Below are 20,121 nucleotides of genomic sequence, written 5' to 3'. Positions count from 1 at the left end.
CAGAACATTCTAGAGTTGTCCACTCGAGGGCATTACATGTAGCGTGTAACATGGCAGAACTATTCTAGAGGTGTCCCCTCGAGGGCATTACATGTAGCGTGTAACATGGCAGAACTATTCTAGAGTTGTCCCCTCGAGGGCATTACATGAAGCGTGTAACATGGCAGAACATTCTAGAGTTGTCCACTCGAGGGCATTACATGTAGCGTGTAACATGGCAGAACTATTCTAGAGGTGTCCCCTCGAGGGCATTACATGTAGCGTGTAACATGGCAGAACTATTCTAGAGTTGTCCCCTCGAGTGCATTACATGAAGCGTGTAACATGGCAGAACTATTCTAGAGTTGTCCCCTCGAGGGCATTACATGAAGCGTGTAACATGGCAGAACATTCTAGAGTTGTCCCCTCGAGGGCATTACATGTAGCGTGTAACATGGCAGAACTATTCTAGAGGTGTCACCTCGAGGGCATTACATGTAGCGTGTAACATGGCAGAACTATTCTGGAGTTGTCCCCTCGAGGGCATTACATGTAGCGTGTAACATGGCAGAACTATTCTAGAGTTGTCCCCTCGAGGGCATTACATGAAGCGTGTAACATGGCAGAACTATTCTAGAGTTGTCCCCTCGAGGGCATTACATGTAGCGTGTAACATGGCAGAACATTCTAGAGCTGTCCCCTCGAGGACATTACATGTAGCGTGTAACATGGCAGAACTATTCTAGAGTTGTCCCCTCGAGGGCATTACATGTAGCATGTAACATGGCAGAACTTGATCGTTGTGCTGGCCACATGACATTCTAGTTAACCGTCGGCCATAGAAACATATAACCTTTTCAACATTAGCCCAAAATAGACCACAAGGTCTGATAGGATTACTTAACTACTCTGCTCATTTCAATATTTCTCAAAATTTCTTTCATAATATTATTTTGACGGAACATGATAAATTGATAAAAAATATAAAAAGACGAGTTTTTTTTTTAGGCCTTTAGCTTAATTCAAATTTAATCAAGAAACAATCTATGATTTTACAATGTAGAATTTTAATTGTGACATCATTGACAGATCTTGATAGATCTACAAAGAGCGGCGAAAACTTTATTCAATTTGACTTGCGTGTCCGAATGGTGTGGGTATAGAAAATGAAATCTAGATCCTTGTGATTGTCAAAAGAGTTGAGCCGAAGCCTGCTTGAACAAACCGTTCTGTCTGAAAGAGGTCCAAGTCAATGCCTATGTAAGACATTGCTGTTTCCGATCGCATGGACTAGAATACATGGCCGAAGGCCGAGCAAACCGGGAACACCCCGCCATTTCCCTATGTTTTACCAAGCTAACCGTGCAGGACTCGCCATTATTGTAACGGTTCCTTGAGGAACGGCACATGGATTATCGACAGGGACGTGGAAACTTTCAACTCCGCACCGTGCAATGGGAAAGCTCTCGCATTCCCTTGGACACTCCCACAGGAGTTTTGTTTTGCTATTCATTTAGCCTAATTACTTCCTTAAGTAATCGTTTCCACCCAGTGTGCCACTTTGAGGCAGAATAGCGTACCCTTGGAAATCTAGATCTACTTGTTTTATAGCGCTCGTCATTCTTTATATTGACCTAGGTCAGATAGTAGTCTAGATTATGCTGACAATAAATGCGTATTATAGCCACGGGAAATATGCATTCCTCGTTAATCTTCGGACTCGAAGAGAAGCCTTATTATTGTAGAAGAAACAATTAATTGACTAGATCTAGGTTTGTCATTTATTTTTATGCTACAGGTTTAGTGAGTTTAAGTTATCAGAAGTAGATATAGTCTATATTCTCACTCTAGATCAGCGGTTCTTAACCTCTTTAGCTCCGCGACCCCCTAACACAACTTTTCACTAGGAGGCGACCCCCAACCATAACAAAAAAAATTGTCATGGATGCAAGATCGCCAGCTATCCGGCATGCCGGCAAAATCGAAGTAAAAAAAAAAAACTTGCCGGCAAATGCCAGTACGACTGATTGCCGGCTCGGTATAGGACTTTTTTTTTTTTTTTTCACATTCACGTTTTGATCTTTCAAACTAAAACTTAATAAGTCGAATTCAAAGAAAGACAGGAAGTTACAATTCTTAAGTTACGGCGCATGCGCTTTTTTCCGATTTTTCGCTTTTTATCAAAAACGTAAACAAAATTTATGATATAGAAACAAATCAGTAAGGCCCCGGCCTGAGACGCCTAATTTAGTAAGATCTAATTATAATAAGTTTGATCTGCCGGCATAAAAATTGAAACCAGGAAACCAAACCTAGAGGCTAAATCAAGTCTAGAGATCTAGATCTATTTCTACAGCGTAGATCAAAAGTAGATTATCTATTATAATCTATTATCAGATATAGATTCTAGATCTAAAAAAAATAAATAATATTCAATATTCTACTTTTAAAGTCTAGACTAGCTCTAATTAAATCTAGATTTTAGATCTAGACTAATTATAAAAAACGTATTTTTAAAAATGCAAGACTCTAGATCAAGTAGATGATTCTAGCTAGGGCTAGTCTTCTTTCATTACTAAATTAGTGTCTAGACCTAGATCAAATTTCAAGATCTAGATCTAGAACTAAATCTAAAGTAATTTGGATTTAGGTTTAGGCTAGACTGCCGCTAGACCTAACTAAATCTAGAGAAAATATAATATCTAGTTAACTAGTAGCTCTAGCAGTACTCTAGTGGCACTCTATTCCTAGACAAGTTAAAGTCTAGACTTAGACTCAGAGACTATTGTGAGTATGTCTAGATCTCTAATACTTAATACTTACTAGAATCTAGATTCTAGATCTAGTTTGTTTATTAGACCTAGATATAGATAGGTGTAAATTGAAGGATCTACTCTTTTACTATTATAGAATTAAAATGACATCTTGATTAGATCTAGACTAGACATTCTTGATTATCTAGTTCTAGTATAAAAATCAGTCTAAGTACTCAAAGAGTTAGAAGATCCAGTTAATTAGCTCTATATTTGATAAGATCTACTGACTACTCTGTCAGCCAATAAATATTTATAGATCTATTAGATCTTTTATTTAAAATAGAGTTAACTTTTAACATAGGTGCTACAAAGTTTGATTTATACTAATATAGTAATATAGACTATAGTAGTAGTAGGTAGGCCTATCTATGTGAATATTATATATAAAAAAATGAAATGTTCAAACATACATGTAGATTATAGTAATTAAAGTAAAAGCTTAGAATTTATAGTTTGTATTTAAAGATATATATATATGTGTGTGTGTATATATGTTATTTATGTTGTGAAGATATGACTGCAAACAATTGATCCAGAATTCTGTAATTGACATTGAAGAGAAATATTTAGATGCATTGCTAGATGCATTGCTATTGACGTTGCTAATATATGTCGATAAATCATACAGTGAATTAGGATGAATTCTTATGAGGACTCATTCTATACCAAAGATAGAACCTCTAGACCGACATCCAAGCATACTTAGAGCACCATCTGTTCAGATGCCACAATTATTTTTCCAAGAAGTCTTTTGCTTTTTCAAATTTAACCAACTTTGTCAATTACATCAGGTGCTGTAGAGGTCGTTTATAGAGTTTTGCATTGAAACTAATCTTTGAAAATCTCCTTTGTGTATACTGGTATATCTTACCGGAACTAGTAATTGTGAACAATTTACAACGCCTGTGGATTCATCAAGCTGGATGCTAAATATTGTAAAAGAAGCAGATATCATTTCCTTAATATCAGAAGACATGTCAACTAATCTCCTGTAAATAGTGTCATTATTTATGCAAATTACACTAAATTTATTAATAAATTTGGCTCCAATCATATCTTTAGCCACTGACAATAACTGCTTGGTAGTGGTGTGAGGTTTCAGAACTCTGGCGATTCTGACAGCTACCAAACAAGAAGATTCATAGGCTGATATGTTTCAATTATGGTACTTGCCATATGAGTCTAAACCATCTAAACTAAACCACTGTATGTCATAATCGGCAAAGTTCGGATGTTTGTTCGACCTCAATACATATGGCAGAGAGAACTTCATTACAAATGTTGCATCGGGTTTCTGCTAAAACTATACCGCAAAAAAAAAATATTAAAAAATCGTCATTCTCTTTTATTTTATTAACCTTCTTTTGTTACAAGTCCGTGTTCATGAGTTGTTACATAATGAACTTTTTTCCATTGACTATAATACGATGGCGTATTTATTAATTGAATTTTCTTCACTATGTGATTATATCTTCACCAAAGAAATGTTTGATCCCACAATGGTGTTTCGATGCATTGATAGACAGTAAATTTATTTCTTGAAAAATATATTTTGCAACAACAAAGATGTGGTCTGTAACATCGATTTTTGAATGACAATTATATAAAAAAAGAAACACAAAGAAGAACAAATAAAAATAACAAACTACTATCAAACAAGGATGTTACATTCACTAAAAGCACCCTCTGTATCGTCTTGCAATATATAGGGTATGTCTTTGTTATATGTAGGTCACAGCTGGGACTGCGCAGCCATGGGAAATACTGCATTCCTCACTAATCTTAAAATTCAGACTCGAAGACTAGCCTTATTATTATATTTGTCACCGCCACTTTTTTTTAAAATTGAAACTTGACGATCGTTTCTAAATTTATTTGGTAATAATGCTATTTGAGTAATGTCCCATCTCTATAATTTGCAATATAAATCTATATCCACTGTGGTACAAAAATGTTACAACACATAAGAACAAAAAAAACTAGCGATAAAAATTATAAATCCCCCCCCCCCCAATCCAATTTTCTGATGGTCTTAGGCAACCCTGTGAAATGGTCATTTGACGTCCAAAAGGGTCGCGACCACAGGTTAAGAACCCCTGTTCTAGATCTAGGTTTATAGTTGTACAGCATTCTCAACATTTCTCAGGGGACTTTTTGCTTATACACCGTAATATTATTGTTGACAACGGTAAAAGCATCAATATGGACTATGGTGGCTCACATTGTTATGATTGTATTTTCTTTCCTTTTTTAGATAGAATCTATGTCAAAAGAAGAACGAGGTTAAATGACGTTCTTTTGTTCAACAAATGAAAAGTACCAGTATTAAATATAACTTGATTATTGTACTTTTTGTGTGTAGATTCTTTATGATTTTACATCATTGCATTGATTTCATTGAAATAACAAAACATTAGACTTGATTAGAATTAGATCTAGATCTAGACTAGTTACTAGATTGAGTAAGATTGTCTAGATCTAGTATAATAAATAGTCTAAATTTAAATAATAACGTAGACGTAGACCGAAGATATGAGTTATTAAATCACAAAAGTAATTGCTTTTTTTTTTATCAAGACTAGATTTTTTTCTAAATGTTTGATTAAAATGTATTGTACTTTATTAACAGTACAGTCACTGAACTGTAGTACAGTACAATACCGAAAATAATAGGCCTACTATGCCCTGCACCTTGCCGTAAGATGCACTACAGTCCTTATATGCACCTAATATTTTGAATTTAGGCCACATATTATATCATATAATCCATTCTATCATTATCAAAAATGTGTATAAGGCTAGTATACACTGTACATTTTATAAAAAGATCTTTAAAAAGGTAAAAGGACACCTTTTACAAAAAATATTAAAAACTTAAACAGGCCTTAATATCATTCAAAGGGCCTATTCAGTGGTCCACTGGTCCAGTTGTAGTGTCTACCCATCAGGCATTTGAACATTTGCCAGAATGCCCATTAAGCCAGTCCATCTTTGCTTTGATAGTACTAATGACCTCTCTTGTAGAAATAGCTATATGAAGAGTGTTGTTAAGAATAGTATAGTTTAAATGAGCGTGTAGTTCGTTTCATGAATCAGCTGGGAAAAACAATTACTTAGCAGAGTTTAAGTCACTGATTAACATGCATGACTAGACTGACACATGAAATTCATAATTAGAAAGACATAATTATCTATTTTTTGAATAAACGTATGTAACCTATATAATTAAATAAGAGGGACACTTGGTTTACTGTGTTCTATTATACAGGAATTGAGGTACCATTTTTAAGAGCCTTGCTGTTTTCTGTATCTAATCTTTTGTATAGTTTAGACTTTATTACTGTCACTTCAATGTATTTTGTGTATGACTAGATATAGATTGTATTTATTTAATCTGCCTTTATACAGTTTGATTGGGAAGCTTCATTTCAGAATGTTAATATTCTACAATCTATCATTAATATAATACTGGAATTGCTTTATGAAGTGTGATCTTCACCGTTAAGAAGTTAATAGAACTAAGCACCTTAACACACTGCAGCTAGTTCTAATTAACCCATTCATAAGTTTTCAATTAACCAGTAATTGTAAGTTGCTTGCTTGACATAGAGCTCTAAAAAGGAAGTAAACATTAAGTAATTTTTTAATTGTATACTTCAAATTAGTTTTTAAAATAGCCCAAGAAAGCTAACTTTAGGTCAAAAAATATTTATTGTCCTCAACTTGTATAATTTTTTTTTCCTGTGGTTGCAAAGCATTGGCAAATATTTCTATTTTCTATTCTATATTTCTAGCCTGTAATGGTTTGATCAGCTAGCCCATAAACATTATAGAAAACTTATGGCTTGAAACTTTGATTTCATCTTAAGAAATTTATGCTACATGAGATCTTACAACTTTGTGTTTTAGGAATTCCTTTGTTAGTTGAAAGGAAAGATGAACAATTAGAATAAATATATCATTAAATTAACTAAAAAATTACAATTATTAAAACGTGTGTGCACACTAGAACAACTCTAAGTACTTTTAGGCTATACATTATTAACATTATTAGGATTTGCTACTTTACAATATGGAATTAGGCCTGTAAAAAAATGTTAAGATTCATTTTGTTTTGCGTATTAGGTTTTTTATAGTGACAATAACATCATCATAAAAACAAAGACTAGAGTTAGACATGAAATAAAGACAGTTCATTTGTTAGCTTCTTTGGATTCTTTTAACAGAATTTAGGACTTTTTTAAAAGCTTAGCTCACTTGGTCTGTGTCTGTCTCCCATTTCCTTTTCACGGATCAAGTTGAAATTTTAAACATATATTCCTTGTCAATGACAATACATGAATTAATGAATCCAAATATAAAATATAGAAATGATGATTACATCCTATGCATCATGCATCTAGTCATGCATGTTAACCAATGACTTAAATTCTGACAAGTCATTGGTTTTCTTGGTTGGCTCAGGCAACCCATTCCATGCTCAGTCACCACCATCTTTGTGAATGGTACTATTAGTCACCACCATCTATATAAATGGTGATTTAAGTCACCACCATCTGTGTGAATGGTACTATTAGTCACCACCATCTGTGTGAATGGTACTATTAGTCACCACCATCTATATGAATGGTGATTTAAGTCACCACCATCTGTATGAATGATACTATCAGTCAACAACATCTGTATGAATGGTACTATCAGTCACCACCATCTGTGTGGTTCAGTGTTTAATGTATAATTGCTAAGAATGGTACTGTCAGTCACCACCATATGCATGAATGGTGCTATAAGTCACCACCATCTGTTTGAATGGAGTTGTCAGTCACCGCCATCTGCATTATGATACTATTAGTCACCACCATCTGCATGTCACTATCAGTCACCACATTGTCAATGAATGGTACTATCAGTCACCACCATATGCATGAATGGTGCTATAAGTCACCACCATCTGTTTGAATGGAGTTGTCAGTCACCACCATCTGCATTAATGGTACTATCAGTCACCACCATCTATATGAATGGTACTATCAGTCACCACCATATGCATGAATGGTGCTATAGGTCACCACCATCTGTTTGAATGGAGTTGTCAGTCACCACCATCTGCATTAATGGTACTATCAGTCACCACAATTTGAATGAATGGTAATATCAGTCACCACCATCTGCATGAATAATACTATATGAATGGTACTATCAGTCACCACCATCTGCATTAATGGTACTATCAGTCACCACCATCTGCATGTCACTATCAGTCACCACATTCTGAATGATTGGTACTATCAGTCACCACCATTTGAATAAATGGTAATATCAGTCACCACCATCTGTATGAATGATACTATCAGTCACCACCATCTGTTTGAATGGTACTATCAGTCACCACCATCTATATGAATGGTACTATCAGTCACCACCATATGCATGAATGGTGCTATAGGTCACCACCATCTGTTTGAATGGAGTTGTCAGTCACCACCATCTGCATTAATGGTACTATCAGTCACCACCATTTGAATGAATGTTAATATCAGTCACCACCATCTGCATGAATAATACTATATGAATGGTACTATCAGTCACCACCATATGCATGAATGGTGCTATAAGTCACCACCATCTGTTTGAATGGAGTTGTCAGTCACCACCATCTGCATTAATGGTACTATCAGTCACCACCATCTGCATGTCACTATCAGTCACCACATTCTGAATGAATGGTACTATCAGTCACCACCATTTGAATGAATGGTAATATCAGTCACCACCATATGTATGAATGATACTATCAGTCACCACCATCTGTTTGAATGGTACTATCAGTCACCACCATCTATATGAATGGTACTATCAGTCACCACCATATGCATGAATGGTGCTATAGGTCACCACCATCTGTTTGAATGGAGTTGTCAGTCACCACCATCTGCATTAATGGTACTATCAGTCACCACCATCTATATGAATGGTACTATCAGTCACCACCATATGCATGAATGGTGCTATAGGTCACCACCATCTGTTTGAATGGAGTTGTCAGTCACCACCATCTGCATTAATGGTACTATCAGTCACCACCATTTGAATGAATGGTAATATCAGTCACCACCATGTGCATGAATAATACTATATGAATGGTACTATCAGTCACCACCATATGCATGAATGGTGCTATAAGTCACCACCATCTGTTTGAATGGAGTTGTCAGTCACCACCATCTGCATTAATGGTACTATCAGTCACCACCATCTGTGTGAATGGTACTATTAGTCACCACCATCTATATGAATGGTGATTTAAGTCACCACCATCTGTATGAATGATACTATCAGTCAACAACATCTGTATGAATGGTACTATCAGTCACCACCATCTGTGTGGTTCAGTGTTTAATGTATAATTGCTAAGAATGGTACTGTCAGTCACCACCATATGCATGAATGGTGCTATAAGTCACCACCATCTGTTTGAATGGAGTTGTCAGTCACCGCCATCTGCATTATGATACTATTAGTCACCACCATCTGCATGTCACTATCAGTCACCACATTGTCAATGAATGGTACTATCAGTCACCACCATATGCATGAATGGTGCTATAAGTCACCACCATCTGTTTGAATGGAGTTGTCAGTCACCACCATCTGCATTAATGGTACTATCAGTCACCACCATATGCATGAATGGTGCTATAGGTCACCACCATCTGTTTGAATGGAGTTGTCAGTCACCACCATCTGCATTAATGGTACTATCAGTCACCACCATTTGAATGAATGGTAATATCAGTCACCACCATGTCCATGAATAATACTATATGAATGGTACTATCAGTCACCACCATATGCATGAATGGTGCTATAAGTCACCACCATCTGTTTGAATGGAGTTGTCAGTCACCACCATCTGCATTAATGGTACTATCAGTCACCACCATCTGCATGTCACTATCAGTCACCACATTCTGAATGAATGGTACTATCAGTCACCACCATCTGCATGTCACTATCAGTCACCACATTCTGAATGAATGGTACTATCAGTCACCACCATTTGAATGAATGGTAATATCAGTCACCACTATCTGTATGAATGATACTATCAGTCACCACCATCTGTTTGAATGGTACTATCAGTCACCACCATCTATATGAATGGTACTATCAGTCACCACCATATGCATGAATGGTGCTATAAGTCACCACCATCTGTTTGAATGGAGTTGTCAGTCACCACCATCTGCATTAATGGTACTATCAGTCACCACCATCTGCATGTCACTATCAGTCACCACATTCTGAAAAATCTAAAGTGGAACCCATTCAGGTCTATAATTCAAGTTGTCATTGAACGCTCTTGCATCTAAACAAAAATTATCAAAGAATAAGAGTTACACTGACATAAAAATAGAATGCCGACCAATGAGTGGTTCTATTTTATTCTCGTTAAGATTGATTTTGATCAATTCATATTTTTTTCGCCTTATAACTATTTTGAAAATGTCTTGACCACATAGTCCTTGCGGGCCCCTAAGACCTTGTAAGGTGGCCATAGATTTTTAGCTTATGTTTTTTTACTATAGTTAGCAGGTCAGCTCCAATACTGATGCCCCTTTTAAAGTTTTAAGTTAATAAACAGATTATTGATTGTTGCATTTTCTCCATTATGTTGCCATCTATTTACTAAGTTGTACGTTTTTCAGAAAAGTGAAGACTGTGTGTGGAAGTTTGCCAGAGGCAAGCTTTGGATTTCTTTCATAGAGCAAGGGACAACACTCTCAATACCTTTTGATATCATTCCAACACCTATAGCTGTGGTGAGACTATTTCGAGGTCTCAGGAATGTATTTCTTATCAATTGGTAAGTTTGTTTATTACTGTTACTAAAATAGCACTGTTGGTAAATAAAATTTTAATTGAACATGGAGACTATGTCAAATAAACATTTAGTGGGTAAAGCATCCACTCACTACATAGAAACTTAACTTTATTTGAATATTTTTTGTATTTTGTCTAAATATTGTTTATAGAAATTAACACCATAATATTTTTTAAGATGAATGTTTGCTGTTGTATTTAGAAATGGTAAATCTTCACAGACATTGCAATGTTATCTTTTGAATTTATTCCCTAATCAGGTAATCATGCATCACATGCCCTCAGATATGTACACAAAATGAAGTTTGAGGAGAAAGAGAAAGGATCAAGATGGTATACTTTGAATTCTACAAATTAAATCCTACTTTACTCAGTTAAAAAATCGAGTTTATGTGTAACTACTATGATTCTACAAATATTTTTTGTTTGTTTGCTATGCACAGATTTACAAGACACTAAAGTTATCTATCAACTATACTCAATGTATGAATGACTTGCAGCCAGACTAGAATTATAGAGAAAGATGTTTTTCTGCTGGCTAAACATGTATGGGTATGTTTGTCTGTCTTTTATTATGTCTATCTAAAAAATAATTGTTTTATAAATGCAAAAGTTTGCCTAAGAAATAGGAATGTATGTATAGAAAACAAAATAATTTGTATCTTTTTAAAACAATAATGATAGTAAGATGGGTAAACAAAAGCTACTTAGTTATGTGAGTAAATGTGTGTGAATCAGTGATTATATTACAAAAAAGCATCATTTCAATTTTTGAGACAATTTGAAGAGATCAATGGCTTGATGCTCAAAGTATTGAGTTGTGTGTTCTCTTCATCACCTTCACCTACCCCTTAGTCTGTTCAACCATTGGGACACCTAACAAGATCTGTCAAATGTCTTTCTCCATTCCTCTCTGTCCTTTGCTTTGGATAGAATTTCATTCCATGACATGCCTGTCCATTCTTTGATGTCTTCCCATCGCTTCCTCTGTCTTCCGTTTTCTTCTTTTTCTGGTATTTTTTTCCTGAAGGAAAGTCTTAGCGGGCGGGGAAGACCTGGCCATAGAGTTTGAGTTTACTTTTTTTTGACAGTGGTTAGCAGGTCATCATATAAGATAAGATAAGTTAGGTGATACTGAAGATCTTTCTGTAGCATCTTAGCTCCATTGCTAGGATCCCTTTCTCTAGATCTGCAGTCAGCATCCAATATTCGCATTCATATAAGGAATGTGGCCGTAACAACATCAGTCTGATTTTAGTGTCAAGGGCTATGCCTTTGTCTGTCCAGATTGTTTTGAGTTTTGCAAGTGCTGCTGTTGTCTAGGCAATTCTGGCCAGTAGTTCCGGTTTTGGTTTCTTCATCTGAGACAAAAACTCCAAGGTAAATACCTTGTTGCTCTCTGTAAAGAAGTTAAAATCATTAAGGCAGTGCCAGAGGTGAAGTTATGCAGTTATTCTAGAACTTTGTTACAAAAAAAAAAGTTCATTAGGCTTTCTTAATTGGGTTAACCTTACTTGAATGAAAAAAATATATGAAAGTGTTAAAAATTTATTGATAATCACTGTTCAGAAACCAGAAGTAAGTCCTAATCATTCTTCATTGTATTACTCAGGGTCTGTTCCATCACATCCAGTCAATAAAGGAATAATATCTATGATGTCAGACAACAATAAAGATCCATTTCTGTAGAAGAAGATCTCACTACCATGAACACTCTAGGGCTAGGGTGAGTTGTGATAAAGACCTAAACAAACATTGCAAGGATATGCTTAGTGTTAGGGTTGTGTTTTTACATATTAAAAGACCTCTTGGGGTTAGGCCTGGGCCCCCTGAAAGATGAGTTCACACAATATCAGGATAGCTCTAAACAGTAAACTTAAAAGAATATTAAATGCAATAATTTACAATAATGAGGATTAAATAGCAAAGTCATTTAAAAAAATGTTATACAAGCCATTAACTATGGTTGAGAGTTTGCACTCATGCATAAATCTATTTCAAATTAAGAACCATGCATATGTCAGCATTAAGTGTGTGTTGACGTAGTATTATAATATTACACGTAAGACTGGTTACTATTAATGCAAATGTCATGGAATGCTGGGTTTGTGCTTCCTGGAGTCACACATGACAAACATAGATATTACAGACTGACTTAAATCCACTTTGGCAGGCAAAATATAAAGTTTATTTGATGACAATAATTATACTGCACTCCTTGGCAGTTACATAATCCAATACAAGACATTATCACATCCGCATAACAGAAGTATCATGTATATTCAACATGTTAAGTTTTCAGAATAGACTACAAGTAAAGTCCACATCACTTCGGGTAGCAAATACTTCAATACTACAGAACATTATCTACTAGAAATATATATACTGTCTCAAGTGACCACTGGCTTCGACTGCCCAAAAGATACTACTTAACTCAAAGTTACTACTTGACTCTCTAAGTCACTACCGTGCAGACTGGACCAAAAGATACTACTGACTGAACTAAAAGTCAATTTAGTCCTTACTTCCTGTTTCTACATCAGGAATTTCATGTGTCTTTTTACCCTCTTAACCCGAGGTGAACATATAACAGGCAATGTCAACCGAGACTGTGATCATAATTTACAAAGATTTCTAAAAATATTTTAAATTTATTCATATTTTTTTTATTACATTCAGCCATCACTATACTATTTAGTAAATGAATCCTGAGGGAAAATTTCCCTACAACTAATTAATATTTTTTCGTCTCTGAGTATGTCTTAGTTTGTTTTTTTTCCCATCATTTGATATGTCATAATTTAGGCTTGAAAATAAAGTCTTTTAGTCTTTCTTCATTCAGCAATTCCAGAAGATGAGCATTAGAGCTCCACCATCTTCTTCATATGAAATATATGTGAAAAATGGTATTTGGAAGTGGCTGAAATTTTATAATCATCTTAAAATGTTACTTTACTCTCTTTGATTGTAGTAGGATACACACACACACACACAAGAAAAGTGATCCAAAACTATTAGCTAACAAATAACCACTTGGATTTGATGGTATTCAAGCTAGATTACTCAAAGAACTAGCACCAGTGTTCAAAATGCTTTTTCGGGCATCAAATTATCAGGGTAGAGTAGCAAAGTAGATAAACTGCAGACCAGTATCACTCATCAGCATCACATGTAAAATACTAGAACACATAATGTGTATGAACATCATAATTACTTAGATTAACATAATGTCCTTACTCTATGACAACATGGTTTTAGGAAATCTAGGTCATGTGTAACTCTTAATAGGTCTAATTGATGACTTTTCAAAGACTTAGATAATAGTGAGCAAACATCATTTTATTTTGACTTCTCTAAGGCATTTTGACAAAGTTCACCACCATAGTTTGCTTACAAAATTAAACAATTGACTTTACCTGTCCATTACACCAATGGATCCAGGATTTTGAAAATAGTTGTAGAATAAACTATAATAATAATGAGTCCAAATCATTACCAAGCTAACTCATGTGTACCTTAAAGAACAGTTCAAGGTCAACCTGTGTTTCTAATTTACATAAATGACCTGGGTTCTACCTAGATTTATAGTTTAAGCCCACTTTACAAGCTTTGTTTAGTTTATTTATACTATAATAAAAATGTTAAAAATCATGAACAGCATACATTTTTTTAAATTTCAGAAATATAAATGTAAACCATCTCATGGCCTCATTGAAGTGGATAGTATACTTTAACTGTTTGCTTATGACAATTATCAAAGTCTTAGCCCTGTCCCTTTTTGTACTCTGAACTATGACCTCTAATAGAGATTAGTTTTTCAAGTGAAGAGTTTTCTGACAATTCCTAACTGCCAACTAACATGATCATGATGATCATCTTTCTAACATAAACTCACATGCCAACCTATCTAGAGATATAGACATTACATAATATTATGGAGTGTAGGTTAGTTTTACAATGATGAAATCATAGGAATTGTGTATATGTTATTTTACAAACTGAAGAAATGGTTTTTCAACAGGAGACATGAACTACATGAAGACAATTTTGGGATGGAGGAAACCACACAGAGACTTCAATGGGGAACAAAAGTCAAATGGAGTGTGTTCAAAGTTAGCATTCAATTCTTGTCACTCAATTCTCCATGATATGTTTACAGGGAGACTAAACATTTTTGTAATAAAATTTATTTATTTTTCTTATTTTTAATTCATTCATTTTTTTTAGCATTAATTAACATTAATTTGTGACTCCCTTGTTTTGTTTTGAAACTTCCTTTAGAAATGAAGATTATTACATTCAAGTCCAAACCTCCCACAGGACTTGGAGGATGGCAGCGGGTAGAGTTCAAACTTGTAATTATCATGATGACAGCCCAGAGCACATACCACACAACCAGGCAGCCCTCTACATATAACTTAGTATAACTTAAGAATACATTTAAGATTGGGTTAGCTTTTTGGAGTCACATATCAAAATTGCATCAACAAATAGCATCCAAAGGTTTTTTGAATATTTTGAAAATGCTGCTAAGGAAAATATTATTTTGTATTAGCAACTAATTATCACTAGCAGTATTATTTATGACACCTTAAAACACCAGGATGGTCTGCCTAGTCGTGTGGTTTGCACGCTGGACTGTCATTCAGATTTATCGATGATCCTGGGTTCAAACCCTGCCCGCTCCCATTCCCCATCCTCCTGCAGGAGGTTTGGACTAGGAAGTAATTATCTTCAACTCTGAAAACATTTTGCATGTCATCATTTTATTATAATCTAGATGAATATAATGAATACTTTTGACAATGGTAATAATCTGACAGCACAGAAATAACAATGGGAATCTTGTAATTATCTCCAATGACCAAGTAGAATTTTTACTACTACTTCAAAGACTTGAAAGTATTTGATAGATTTTGATGAAATGAACATGGGAATCATTGGATTAGGACCAGGGGGATTTTTTTTCATATATTGACCTTGATCATTGAGATTGAGCTGAAATTAATTTTTTTTTTTTAAATTTCCCCAGGGACATGATGCCAGTAAAATGAGAAAATAGAGTGGAAGAGAGTCCATAGTTTGTTTTGCTCCCGATTCAATAGAGAACAAAGTTAAGATTAGCGATGGAGATAAAAGGAATCTCTAAAACAATAATTCTTATCAAAATCCAACAATCTCTATTCAAACTATTAATCTAAGCAGTAACATGACAACTAGTTAGTGGCTTCTTTTTTTTTATTATGTGCAATTTAAGAGATATTTCAATAAATGATTTTAATAAAACTCCATTAAGCTTTTTAAAGTAAGTATGGCAGGATCACTATGGAACAACCAGTTAACTCTCACCCTAAGATCAATGTTAGTCAACAGTCACAAAGAGGAGTGGTTCTGCCAATGGGCATCAGGAAACACAGGCAGAGCCATGTACAAAGAAATGACCATTCCAAACTAACTGAACAATATTAACTTCCTCCCCTGCAAAGAGCAATCTACAACCTTCCAACTAAGAACAGGACAAACACCTCTGTTAAATTACCATCTTAACAAGATAAATCCCACTCCCCTACCTCTTTGTAGCCACTGCACCCACCCTTATGAAACTGTAAAACACATCCTCTTTGAATGCCCCTTCCTAATCCACCTTAGGCAGACCCTACTACCATTTCAAACCAACACCCTGTATGGCAGTGCTGAACAACTGAAGACAACAAAGCACGATTTTTCTTGGCACAGTCTGCAAAAGAGCTCAAGGGCTCAGCAGCAAAAAGCTGGCTAGAAAGAAGAAGTAGTATTAAGTATAAATAAAAGTTCATTTAAGGAAAATGTACTAATCTGATGTAAGTTTATTTATAATGTTATAGTTTGAACCAAAGAGTGAAGCTTGTTGTAAAATGTTTGTAAAATGTTTTACATGTTTCGGATGTTCCTTCAGAGTTGAAGATAATTACTTCCTAGTCCAAACCTCCCGCAGGACGACGGGGGATGGGAGCTGGCAGGGTTTGAACCCTGGACCATCGATAAATCTGAACGACAGTCCAGCGTGCAAACCGCATGACCAGGCAGCCAGCTCACGTGAGGACAGTTTTCAACACTAGAGTTACAGTACTAGTCCTCGGTGGAATCAAGGAGTCATTAAAGAATCTTTCTGGAAGATCAAATCAATACAAGCACTGAACAGCAGGTGAAACCTTTGACATCTGATAACTACCATGTCAATAGCAAGTTATTTTTATTAAAGACTTCTTTAGTTATCCAAAACATTGATGCTTCTTTGAACCACTTTCTGGGTAAACAAAACTACATAAATAATTAGACTTTACATTTCTTATGTGTCAAAGTGCTCTATGCATTACATTACCTTTACCTATCCCTTAGTCTATTGGACCATTGGGACACCATGCAAGACTCGTCGACCATTTTTCTCCATTCCGCTCTGTCTTTTGCCTTAGAACCTCTTTCAATGGCAGGCCTGTTCATTCTTTTATGTTATCCTCCCATCAATTTCTCTGTCTGCCTCTTCTTCTTTTTCCTGGTACTGTTCCCTGAAGGAAGTTCTTTGTGAGCCCTGAAGATCTTGTAATATGGCCATAGATTTTAAGCTTGCATTTTCTTATGATAGTTAGCAGGTCATCATGGGGTCCAATCACTGCAGTAACCCTGTCTTTAATCTCTTGGTTTGTGATGCGGTCTCTGAATGTAATACCTAGGATTCTTCTGTTGTAATACCTAGGATTCTTCTGTAGCATCTCAATTCCATTGTCTTTCCATATTATTTTAAGTTTTGAAAGGGCTGCTGTGGACTGTCAGTAGTTTAGGTTTCGTTCCCTCATCTGAGACAATAGCTCCTAGGTATTTGAAGTGGGCCAAAATGCTCTTTTGAATTTAATAAAGACAAGCTACAGGTTTAATTATTGTTAACTGCATTTGTCGACTGGTTGTCAGTAAAACCAAGACTTGGTAGAATTTAAGATTCTATATATATTGTTACATGGTGCAGCTTTAGTGAAATCCAGCTAGTCTGTAGATCTGGCATGTCACACATTGTCCACATATTTTTGTAATTATATATACTTCTATATATATATATGGTATATTTCTCTTCTTATAAGATTTCTAGAGCTTGATATATTCAGTTGTGTCCAAACTAGTTTAGCATGAATTCCCCTATCACTAAGACTTTAAACACATTATCTTTTATTTGTCAGCTGAATCCCTTCATTATCTCATTAACAATTGTTCTGATCAAGATGCAGACCAAGTTCTCTAAATTAGATCAGCTTATAGACTAATGAAATAATCTCCTATGAGTTACAGGCAAAACTTAAAGTCTACATCAAATTTTTTTTCTTTTGGATAATATTACAGACAGGAATGGAAAATATGGCCAATAGATCTTGTGTGGTGCCCCAATGGTCAAACAACTAAGGGATAGGTGAATATGATAATACATAATAGGTTAGCTAAAACTTACAGGTTAATTCAGGAAATTAAGATAACTTTCTAATTATTTTTTTTTTTACTAAAACTTTCTTTTTAAGTGCTAATTTGATTAAACTATATAAAAAAATAGCTTTCAGTTCCAGTGTCTACACTAATCTTCTTTGTCTAGGTCATTTAATTGTAAATGTTTTTCAGATAATGATGCAGAGAATTTCCTGGTGATCAAGAATTAGGAGCTGCACACAGTTTAATGAAACTATATTTTAGGAACAGATAGAAAACAAAGAACTGCAGCAAAGATGGCCTGTTTTTATTCTTCTTCATGGCAAGTAGATTTTTTAAAGCATTATGATATAGTTTCCCTTTCAGACCTTGTGGTCCAAAGGGCAAATGATATAAAGTTATCTCTGTTTCTGTGGCCTACGGTTATGGTATAGCTATTTTAAATAGAACTTTCTATCTTTGAATGAATGCATAATAAAAAAAAATAGGCAACATAAGAAATTAGATAGAGCCGCATCTGTGCTTTACATTCTGACTCTGTTCTGGGCTATTCCCCATCCATTTCCATCCTGCCAACTTTCCTTCTTGGTCTGCAGGTTTGATCTATGTTTGTGTCACAGATTCCTTATTATATTTATAATAATAACTCTATAGAATCTACCTTAGTTCTCGATACGTCTAGGTGTCCCTGGTTCAGTTCTAGTTAACGAAATAAAACAATGAAAGCACTAGATCAAACACATAAACTTTAATCAGCTTTACTGCATATCACACATGCTGGTCTCTGTCTAACAACCAACACACTTACGGTCATTCACGCAGATTGTAAAAATAGATTATACATACATACACACATTCATCAGTGACAGTTTGCATGGGTCTACCAGACTTTCTCTTCCTCTCTGGGTTCCAGTCCAGTCTTGCAATGTTGTCTGCTTGTTCTTCACATTGTGTGCCCAATGCATCCCCATGTGCCTCATTTGATTTCTTGTTCTATCTCTGTTTACCTTTTTGTTTCCCATAGGCTGTAGTTTGATATTTTGGCTCAATGAATAAGGTTTATACCGTAATAATTTCAGTATTCTTCTCAAAAAGTTGGCTGATTGTTATCACAGATAATCCCAAACTAACTTATTTTATCATCAATATCATCAGCCAGGTGCTCCTGTGTATATGAAGACTGCTCCAAGTTAGCCACCCTTCCAAATCAGTCCATATTCTTGGCCCCAATATGTGTACTCCTCAAAAGTTTTATATGAAATAATTTGTTTTAAAACAAAGCTAGACATTAAATTTCAGTTGTGATTGATTTCAGCCCACCGACACAAGGGACATACTTTTAGACTTAGATCCTCCCCCTCTGGCACATTGGGTAGCAAGCTGTCTCCAAAAAGATGTGTCATTGGCAGAAGCCTCTTCCCTCATACTTATTCTTATACTATTCTTGGCCCCAATATGTGTACTCCTCAAAAGTTTTATATGAAATAATTTGTTTTTAAAACAAAGCTAGACATTAAATTTCAGTTGTGATTGATTTCAGCCCACCGACACAAGGGACATACTTTTAGACTTAGATCCTCCCCCTCTGGCACATTGGGTAGCAAGCTGTCTCCAAAAAGATGTGTCATTGGCAGAAGCCTCTTCCCTCATACTTATAGAAATATAAAAATATGCTGACTTCTAGAAAAGAGAAAAATGGAAAGACAAACTAAACTTTGTCAATGTATTTAAAAAAAACAATGTTGAACCAGCTAATAGTTTATGATGAGAAATGTCATCAGCCAGCCACCTTGGCATCAGTACCAAGATTGACTGCTATCCAAAAAACTGCCAAACCAAATGTTAGGCACTATCATCTTTGTCTTGTAGATGACATTCAAAGAGGATGCAGTTTAAAGTTTCATAAGGGTAGCTGACAAAACATTAATGGAGAAGTGGACTCAAGATATGGATACCATCATTTATATTTATTTAACTTCTGCATTATACTTTTTAT

At 35.2% G+C, this 20,121-nt stretch overlaps 1 long non-coding RNA gene across 4 annotated transcripts; it reads left to right on the top strand.

Moving 5' to 3' along the window:
- The first annotated feature begins 1,002 nt into the window (after nt 1-1,002).
- Nucleotides 1,003-18,447, top strand: LOC129927753 (uncharacterized). 4 transcript variants are annotated; one of them, XR_008779386.1, is made up of 11 exons: nt 1,003-1,751; nt 10,505-10,662; nt 10,940-11,012; nt 11,123-11,231; nt 11,967-12,059; nt 12,292-12,405; nt 14,701-14,855; nt 15,712-15,898; nt 16,615-16,863; nt 18,048-18,114; nt 18,318-18,447. It is a non-coding gene; the product is annotated as an uncharacterized LOC129927753 (long non-coding RNA). The 4 variants fall into 4 exon arrangements; XR_008779383.1 differs by lacking the exon at nt 1,003-1,751 and adding an exon at nt 2,152-2,229; XR_008779385.1 differs by lacking the exon at nt 1,003-1,751 and adding an exon at nt 2,254-2,347.
- Nucleotides 18,448-20,121: the final 1,674 nt, after the last annotated feature.

Source organism: Biomphalaria glabrata, chromosome 8, assembly GCF_947242115.1.
Source record: "Biomphalaria glabrata chromosome 8, xgBioGlab47.1, whole genome shotgun sequence".
Lineage (NCBI taxonomy): Eukaryota > Metazoa > Mollusca > Gastropoda > Planorbidae > Biomphalaria > Biomphalaria glabrata.
The sequence above is the reverse complement of the archived record's forward strand: the minus strand, read 5'-3'. Positions and strand labels throughout refer to the sequence as shown.